This window comes from Silene latifolia, chromosome Y (genome assembly GCF_048544455.1).
Source record: "Silene latifolia isolate original U9 population chromosome Y, ASM4854445v1, whole genome shotgun sequence".
Lineage (NCBI taxonomy): Eukaryota > Viridiplantae > Streptophyta > Magnoliopsida > Caryophyllales > Caryophyllaceae > Silene > Silene latifolia.
Genome location: NC_133538.1, coordinates 69,281,616 through 69,288,650, shown reverse-complemented (window position 1 = coordinate 69,288,650; position 7,035 = coordinate 69,281,616).

Below are 7,035 nucleotides of genomic sequence, written 5' to 3'. Positions count from 1 at the left end.
CATTATCAGATTATTTTAGTATTTATCAAGTACTCCATTAATTAAACTTGTACTATATTAATATGAGTTATTGCTAAAAAGGTTTATAAGAGCCTATCTTTTAACACAAATTCTCATTTGTGACGGCATCCGTCACAAGCTTGCGACGGGTCGGATACATACCAAATGAGAAGGAAATGGGCCGGATTATTGTGCAAGTGGGCTGGCATAGGAAAAAAGAGTAAGTAGCTAGTGTTCTACTTTTAGGCTAATACTTAATTCTACTAATTTACCACCATCACACATTCACACCATTTAATGTTCATCTAAAAAGACTCTGCATGTTTATCTTCATCCAGAAAACAAAAAAATAAAATAAAAATATAACACTACATTCAAAACCTAACAAAAAAACCATAAATATATCGTCTCCATAAAAGAAAGAAGCAAGATCTGAGAAACAGGACGAGATTAAGGTAAACATCATTGGCATGTTCATCTTCATCCAACAAACTAAAAGAACACACTACATTCAAGATCTAACAAAAACCATAAACATATCATCTTCATAAAAGAAGAAAGCAAGATCTGGAAAAAAGGTCGAGATTAAGGTAAACATTTGGTTTTGTTTTTATGGCGACCTTTTGAATGTTTAGATTTAATGATATGTTGAAATTTAAAGATAAACATTGGATTTGCTTTTTATTTTTATTTTTACTATTAAAATTATTATTGAGATTCATATATAAAAATATTACCTTTGTTAAAAAAAAAAAAAAAAAGAGTTCAAAAGTGGAACTCTAATTTTGTTTTTCATTTTTGTGGTTGTTTTTGTTTTATCAAATCTGATTTTTTATTTGTTTTGTAATTATTCTTTTGTTTTTGGGTTATATTAATGTTTAATGCATTTTGTTTTTGCACACATTAGATTAATTAGTTTAGTTAACGGTGATTATGTATGTGAAAAACAAGATTATGTATCCATCTTGTTAAGATATTTCCTTACTGAAGGATAAAACTGATAACAAAACCATGGCAAAAAATATGGTAAAATAATTATAAATTATTACAACACCACCACTTATATATGAGTACAATATGTTAACTTATTTAAGCAATATGTTACCATTTGTAATTATTATGAACATTAATATGATACTTACGTGTTAGTCCATTTCATGGTAATGTGGTTAGGAGACTTTCATTATCTGCCAAGTTACGTTCTATGCTAATATATTTAAATCTTAATGTTCATATGGTAACAATAACTTCTATTGTTTCCAGATTTACCCAACAAAGACACTCAAATATGAAGAATTGTTGAAGAATAGTTTCATGCTATGAGAGACATTCTACTAATTGTATCATTTCAGGAGATGCGTATTTGTAGTATATATGAAATGTAGTCATATTTCCTATGAATGTTTATAGTTAACTTTATTTTGTTAACTTGTCAACCTGCGCAGGTAATAACTATTCGGAGTCCCTCTTGTGGTTCAAAGCTGAAGTAAAAACTCTCAAGACTCGAAATTTGACCAAATATGACTCGAGTTGGACAGTGATTTGAACTGTTTAAACGTGATAAAAATGACTAAAAACCGAACAGAAACTCTGAGGACTGCAATCGAACAATTGACAGAACTGTTTGGCACCACAGGAATCGTGAACTCTACAATCGAATAGAGTAAAAGGCGTGATTCGGATATGACTTAATCCATGCACTAAGCCACTAGATTAAGCCTAAGGGAAATTTCAAGCACTAAGCAAATAAATTACCCAAACCTCAAGCACTAAGCAAAGAGGACTATTCAAGCACTAAGCAAAGAATAGGTTTTGATGAAGAAAACACTTGGTTTCTTACTGATTCTTTAATTCACTCAAATCTGAATTTTACATGAGGAAAGCCTTGCTTTTATAGGCCAAGCCAAGCAATCCTAGCCATCCATCTAACCTAGCATCTAACGGCTAAAAAGCACCTAGGAAAACCGGTACAAAATTGGCCCAAGGCCGTACACAAAGTTCTTACACAAGTTGAAAAACAAATGCTAAAAACAAGAAAAGTAAACTAATAAAGACAATGATTATTTGGACTCCTTGGAAGCTTCAAATGGTCCTCATACCAGCCGAAAAAGAGCCTTGGAGTAGCCATCATAGTGTCAAACAAAAGCCCTTACACAAGCCTTACACAAATGTAAGAGTGAAAGCGACATTTGGACCTTCCTTGAAAGCGACATTTGATCTTCATTTGAAAATGCTAAAACAGCCCTCTTGGACTCTCTTGGATGACCAACCAACCCTTATTTAGCCTAGGATTGTCTTGATTTATTTAACTAGAAAGAATAGGACCATTTGGAAGCGAACTAAAGTCGATTGTTGAAAACCGATAAACCTGTTACTCGGTTTTGTCTTGTGACTTTATCTTAGTTCGGATCCTTATTTAAATAAAAGTCCCTAGCCAAAAAGTCTCCAAATTCATTAAAGAATTGAGACATGACAAAAATTACCGTGCCTTCTTAGACGGATGTTGGAGTTTGGACCTCGTTTTGCGTGAAGGATCAAAATCGGGTGGAAGTATGGTTTAGGCGTGGCTCCTTTTGCTTCAAACTCTCCCTCTTGAAAAGGACTTGTCCTCAAGTCCTCGACATCACCATCCTTGACCTTCTCATAGTATTGACTTAAGTCCTCAACATTAAAGATGACATGGATGCCCAAAAGAATCAACCCAATTGAACTAGGACTCGGGTTTTTGGACAAAGACTGGAAACTGGATAAAGGTAACGGTCATGTCTGCTTTTGTGAAACAAGGACTGAGATTTTGGACGGACAAGGGAGAATTAAACGGACGAGAGGACTGTTCAATTCTTGCAGAGAACCCTAAAAGAAAAACAATTTCGGTGAGCTTGAAAGGACCTCTTCCACTTGCCATGGACCATTCTTCTCCTTGCTTGAACACCCTTCCTTTGCTGAAATGTCACTACTACAGATACAGCCTATAACAACGGGTAAAAACCGTTGTAAAATAAAAAAGCGGACGTTGTTAAAGCGGCCGTTGTAGAAGGTATTTACAACGGTTTGCTTATTTAGTGAAACCGTTGTCTAAAGTATTCACCACGGTTAAAAGCCGTTGTTGTTGGGTGTTCTCCGTTGTGGAAAGTGTTTCAAAATTTTGGAGGGAATAATATAACAACGGTTGTCGTATGTATAACCGTTGTTGTAACTTTCCCTCCAAAATTGTGAAGTCTTTTGACAACGGGTTTATGGTACATACCCGTTATTGAAATTTTTTGTAACAACGGTTCTATGTTTAATACCCGTTGTTGTAATTTTACCTCCAAAATTGTGAAGACTTTTAACAACGGTTCTTTGTTTAATACCCGTTGTTGAATATTATGCGCGGGTATTTGTGAATGTTATTCACAACGGTGTTATTTTTATTAACCGTTGTGAAAGGTATTCACAACGGGTTTTTTTTAGTAACCGTTTTTATTACAAACTCCTAACGTTTTGAAAAAATAAATTTGTTTCATGCCATTCAAAAACCTGCATATGTCAAAGAAAGACCATATACCAAAGACCAAAGATAAATCACAATTGGGTTCATCGAACTCAATAGATTCAATTCAACCACAACAGCAGCTGCATCATATATATATATACTTACAAGGAGTTGAATTTACATGAACTAATCATTCCCTAACTTCAACAAAAAATTTACTAATAAGTTGATCTAAACTCTGAGTATCATGCATTTCTAAATATATTCTAAGACGTAGTTGCCCCACATGTCTCTTACCTCGTCTATATCTACACTTGAGTACTGCTCAATCTGTTGTGACGGGTTGATTGCATACTGCGGAAAAAACAAAGAGAAGACATTATGGTATATATAGCAAAGAAGCAAGACAACATTAGCAACATCATGGTATATATAGCGAAAGAAGCAAGACAACATTAGCTCTAATTTAAAAAAAGTAATAAACACATGTTTAAATTATTACTAACCTTGTCTGGAATAACGAGATATCTTCGCCTAATAATCTCCAACATGAACCGACAAGCGTAGTATCCACATTGTATGCTATCCGGTCAAGGCGAGGGGCCTATTATTACATAAAAAAAACAGACGAGAGAAGGCTCACATCTGAATCTTGAACTTTAGGTATTGTATTAGTATTAAACACAGATTTTGCACTTAATGTTATTGTATTTGAGTACGTACCCACTGTTATCGTAATAAAATCGGGGCCAACATCGAAATCTTCCGTGGGTTGATCCCCGCTCGTTTGCTCTTTTCTTCTTAAAGGCTCTTTTTTTAAAAATAAAAAAGGAGGCAGAAACTAATTTTTTTAGGGGCAAAAATATGAAAGAGCTTTTTTCTATAAATAAAAAATGAAAATGTTATTATAAATAAATCAATATTATAAACTTACATATTAATCAAGTGCTTAAAAGTCTCGCTTGGTTGATGATGTAAAGAGTCCAACCAGAAAACTTTATTCCTTGTCGGCATGATGGCCGCTAGCACCCAATGAGTCCTACATCAAGAGACATCATCATTATTAACAAGTACATATATTAGGTATGAAAATGCAATTGTAGGGGAAACGTAATATTAATTTGTTTATTACCCTTTTTCATTATAAGCGCCAAAAATCAACTTCTTGGTTGTCGCCAATTGCTGAGCAATATAATCTACCCGTTGTTCGAACGAGAAATCCGGAATAAATAAAGATAAAACATAGGGGCACAGAACTGTATAGATCGATGGAATATTCTTCTCCGGGATCACTCTCAATTTCAATATCCTACATTATTACGGTATTAATTCCGGTATTTAAAACACTATCTAGTAGTCAGAATATTAGACTATGAAATTATTTATTAAGAAACTTACTTCATCCAAACAAATATGTGTGATATATCAATCTGTCTAGGCCAGCCCCATACGGCTAGCGGATCCCATGATATAAGCGCTTGGCGCTCAGCCCCTAGAATATCCTCCTCGAGCGGAATAACTATCACTTGCTCGGTGGCTATGCGAAGGCCAGCCTCCTCATGCAGCCTCATCATCGTCACCGTTCTTACTTTTTGCATGTAATCCTTCCCTTTATATTGTGTGGAGTTTAAAGTCCTAACTTTCGTGTTCGGGAAAGAATGAGTCTTTGATTTTGTCCCCTACACAAAATTACCATGCTTTTTATAAATACAGACAAAATATAAATAAAGGGAGCGAGGTTAATTTTTAAAAAATGGAGAAGTTAATTAAATACCTCATCAAGTTGTTGTGAAGTCGAGGTCGTTGGCATGTCTGTGGACTTAGGCTTATCCGCCAAAGCCGGCTTTTTTGTTCCCTAAAAAAAAAATAACATATAAATTTAACATATAAAAACATTCAACAATTAAAAATGTAACATATATATAAAGGTATTTCTTCTAACCCCAATCGCTTTCATTTGCTCAAAGCGGCGGAGATATCTTCGCCAAGTAGATGTGAGTATCGTGGCCATTGGATGAAACTTCCAAGCGCATCTCCCGTAATGGTAATGTCGTCACGAATCGGGACAGCAAATTGAAAGTTTTCATGGCCTGGATTGACTGTAGTTATCTCTACTATTCTATGATTCGGCAAAAGTTTTTCGCCATGAACTACGCTTTCCGCCGCAGATTTGTTTTCTACGAGACCCCCGCCAACACGCACATGTGGCTTTTCGATTCTATTAGGGTCAGCAAGAATAACTGGCCTCTTGTTTACGGCCTGAAGAATATACACATACATTATTATATCTTTGCAAAAACGCTTCAGCATTCAAAAGATTTTGCAAAAACGCTTTTTGTCTCAGGCCGATTTTTGCACAAACTTCAACATTCATATAAATTTAACTAATTAAACACTTCATGTATACCTTATCAAAACAGGGAACCGACTTGAAGGGGATGTATGCTTTTTTCCATCACCGCCTTCTCAAGTTGCATCTCCTTTTCACACCCATTATTTACCTAATAAAATTAACCAATTCAATGGCACCATGTCGAAGTTGGCAAAGAACACACCCCGATCTTACCCAAAAAAACAAAATAAAAATAAGGAAGTATTAGGTACCTGATCGGCTTTAGTTGTTACAACTTCAGAAGCATTATTAGGTACCTGATCTTTCTGAATCTCGTTGACCGATACTTCCTTCTCATGTATTGCCAAGGTAGTAGCGGCCTCTTCACCAATCTGTTGTACCTTATTATTACCCCTTTAGAAATGACATCTTCCATCATCTTCACTTCTTCTTCTGAAAGCTTACCTCCGCATTCACTTTAGTAGTACGGATGCCATTAATCAAGTCGCTTGCCAAGAATGTAATGTGTCAGCAATTTTATCCCAACAATAACATGTGAATTGAACTTAAATGAAAATAATAGAATAAATGTTACCATGTCAGCGTTCTCAGACTTAGTCTTCCTTTTCTTCTTTATCTGGGCAGTTTTCCCATAATATTTCGTTACTCCAACCTGTAACGGGACGCCCCTCAAACGACCTGGATGTTCGGGTCGGCCGATCGCTCTAGCAAGAACGTCATTACGACCACTTTGGGAGTGAATTTCCTTCTTCTACCTCTTTCAATACGTTGTCCTATAATATATTAAATAAACTTCAAATTATATTTGTGACTAAAATAATAAAGTTAGTAATGAACTCGTCTTAATAAAATAATGCTTACTATGTTGGCCAAAACTTCCTCATCATATTTGTCACGCGACGACCGGGATCCTTTAGGCGTGTGCCCTTGTTTATAAGTTACATGCCGATCTACCTCTTTCACTCCCTTTGCCACCTACACATTAACATGGTAACATTTATACACGTAAATGTGTATCAATGCAAGTCCAAGTGTGATTAAAAAAATAAAGTCCCACAGGGGAATAATGCATGCTACTTACGAGGTCCTCTTCTATCTTTCTGTAACCGCCTCGAGAACCATAGAATTTCCCCTTCTTGCATGAAATTTTAGCACGATTTCTTCTGCTAACAGCCTTCAAATAATTATATAAAAGCGCAAGTAGATG